This window comes from Chiloscyllium plagiosum, unplaced genomic scaffold (assembly GCF_037043375.1).
Source record: "Chiloscyllium plagiosum isolate Xiang-an unplaced genomic scaffold, Cpla_swu_hap1 HiC_scaffold_42, whole genome shotgun sequence".
NCBI classification, from domain to species: Eukaryota; Metazoa; Chordata; class Chondrichthyes; order Orectolobiformes; family Hemiscylliidae; genus Chiloscyllium; species Chiloscyllium plagiosum.
In genome coordinates, this window is record NW_028270180.1 from 70646043 (window position 1) to 70648923 (window position 2881).

General features: G+C 42.3%; 1 pseudogene; it reads right to left on the reverse strand.

Moving 5' to 3' along the window:
- Positions 1-1361: 1361 nt before the first annotated feature.
- On the reverse strand, positions 1362-1937 carry LOC148137896 (cyclic AMP-responsive element-binding protein 1 pseudogene; annotated as a pseudogene).
- Between the last annotated feature and the right edge of the window lie 944 nt (positions 1938-2881).

Sequence of the window (2881 nt, forward strand, 5' to 3'; positions counted from 1 at the left end):
CTCTGCACCCCCTACCGTGCCAGTACATCCTTTCTCAAGGAGACAAAAACTGCATGCAGTACGCCAGGTGTGGCCTCACCAGCACTCAAATACAGCTGGAACATAACCTTTGCTTTTAAACACATTCCTTTCAGCAATGAAGAACAAAATTCCATTTGCTTTCTGAACTGATTGTTGTACCTGGTGACCAACCTTCATGCAGAAGGATGCTCAGGTCACTCTGCAGAGCAAATCATACAACTTTTTAACATTCAAGTGTTTTTTTTTAAATGTTACTACAACCAAAGAGTATAAACTTTATATTTACAAACATTCTATTTCATTTGACAGACCATTACCCACTTACTCAATGTATCTATGTTCCTCTGCAAAGTTTCACAGCCCTCCGCTCACTTTGTTCTGCTAATCATCTTAGTGTCACATGCAAACTTTGACACCCTACATGTGGTTCCAATTCCAAATCATCTGTATCAGTTGTAAATAATTGCAGTCCCAACACCGATCCCTGAGGCACACTACTTGTCAATGATTGCCAACCAGAATAATACTCATTTGTTCCCATACTTTGCTTCCTATTAGTTTACCAATCTTCTATCCATGCTAATACTCGACCGCTAACGCCATGCACCCTTATATTATGCAACAGCCTCTTGCACAGCACCTTGTTGATGGTCTTTTGGAAATCCAGGTACCCCGCATCCACTGGGTTCCCGTTGTCCACCTTGCTTGAAATGTCTTCTTAGAATTCAAAAAGATTGGTCAACCATGACCTGCCCTTGATGAACCCATGCTGCGTCTGTACAATGGGACAATTTCTATCGAGATTCCCTATTATTTCTACCTTGATTATCGACCCAAGCATCTTTCCCACTGCAGAGAATAAACTAACTGGTCTATAATTCCCCACTTTTTGTCCACCGCCTTTTTAAAACAGTGGTGTCACTTTTGCTGTTTCCCAATCTGCTGCGACTGCCACAGAGTCCAGTGAATTTTGGAAAATTAGTGCCAGTGCATTTGCTATTTTTGCTGGCATCTCTTTTAGTACCCTGGGATGCATTCCATCAAGGTCAGGAAACTTTTCTATCATTAGCTCAATTACCTCCAAACAGTCTCAAACTAGCTGTTCTGTAATAATGATAATTTCCAAATCCTCACCTACCTTTGTATCTTTGCTAGTTATTGGAAAGATATTAGTATCCTCCACTGTGATATCCCATAACTAAATGCTTCTTCTCATTTTCCAAAGGACCAACATTTACTTTAGCCATTCTTTTCTCGTTATATATATTTATGTAAACTTTTGCTCTCTGTCTTTATAGTCTGTGCTAGTTTATTTTTCTCATGTTCTATATTACTTTTCTTTATAGCTCTTGTGGCTTTCGGTTGAAATTTAACATTTTCCCAGTTCTAGTTTCATGCTGTTTTTGGCCACTTTGTACGCCTTCTGTTTCAATTTGATTTTCCAGAACAGCAACCCAATTCTTCAAGCATTTCACATACTCTTTCTTCTTGCGACGGCACTCTCGAGCTGCTTCCCTGTTTTTCATGAGGCGGATTTCACGTTTACAAGAGGTTTCTTCAGCATTCTGGGGCTGGCTTTGCAGGACTGGTGAAGATGCCATAACCATTCCCTGGCCAGCAGTGGAGTTAGGAGTTGTACGGATCTGATAGGTTTGGACATCTCCAGCAGCACCTTGTGCAAGCACTTGGCTGCCCAGCACAAATATTTGCTGTCCATCAGGGCTCTGTGCATACTGTATAATGGTTACTCCAAACTTGGCTGTAGCTGCGTTGGTCATTGTTAGTGTCTGGAGTCCTTGCACTCCATCTGTACCATTGTTGGCCAGCTGAATTGGTCCCCGCTGTGTGACAGCAATGTATTGTCCGCTGCTAGTCTGATAGATGGGTGTCTGCATCGTCATTGTAGTAACGGTTGAGACAGACTCTTCTTCTGATTTCTCCTCATTGATTTCTTGGCACACCGGGGGGATTAGAAGAAAGTTCAATCAGGATTTTCCTGTATGAAGGCCGTCTCTATAGAATTTCTCTACGTTTGAGAGTCAGTCATGCTATTCACAGATTCCTGGGAGTCCTCACTTTCAGGTATAGTAGAAAGCTAAACAGTCTGAACTTGAGGGGACTGCCTGACTGAGGACTGAGCTGCTTGGATAACTCCTTGGACTTGAATAGTCTGCCCATTCGGCAACTGCACTAAAGTTACTGCTGGACTTGTTGTTGATTGGATCCCAGGCATGGTTACCTGCATGGTCATATTATATATTAATGATCTGGATGAAGGGACTTGGGGCATTCTAACGAAGATTGCTGATGATACGAAGTTAGGTGGACAGGCAGGTAGTAATGAGGAAGTGGGAAGGCTGCAGAAGGATCTAGACAGTTTGGGAGAGTGGTCCAGGAAATAGCTGATGAAATTCAATCATCAATGAGCAAATGCGAGGTCTTGCACTTTGGAAAAAACAACACAAGCATGGGCTACTTTCTAAAAGGTGAGAAAATCCATAAAGGCAAAGTACAAAGGGGTCTGGGAGTGCTAGTCGAGGATTCTCTAAAGGTAAACATGCAGGTTGAATCCGTGATTAAGAAAGCGAATGCGATGTTGTCATTTATCTCAAGAGGGTTAGAATATAAAAGCAGTGATTTGCTACTGAGACTTTAAAAAGCTCGGGTTAGGCCCCATTTGTAGTTCTGTGTCCAGTTTCAGTCCCCACACTTCAGGATGGACATACTGGCACTGCAGCGTGTCCAGCAGAGATTCACACGATGATCCTTGGAATGGTAGGTCTAATATACGAGGAACGGCTGAGGATCCTGGGATTATATTCATTGGAGTTTAGAAGGTTAGAGAGATCTAATAGAAACT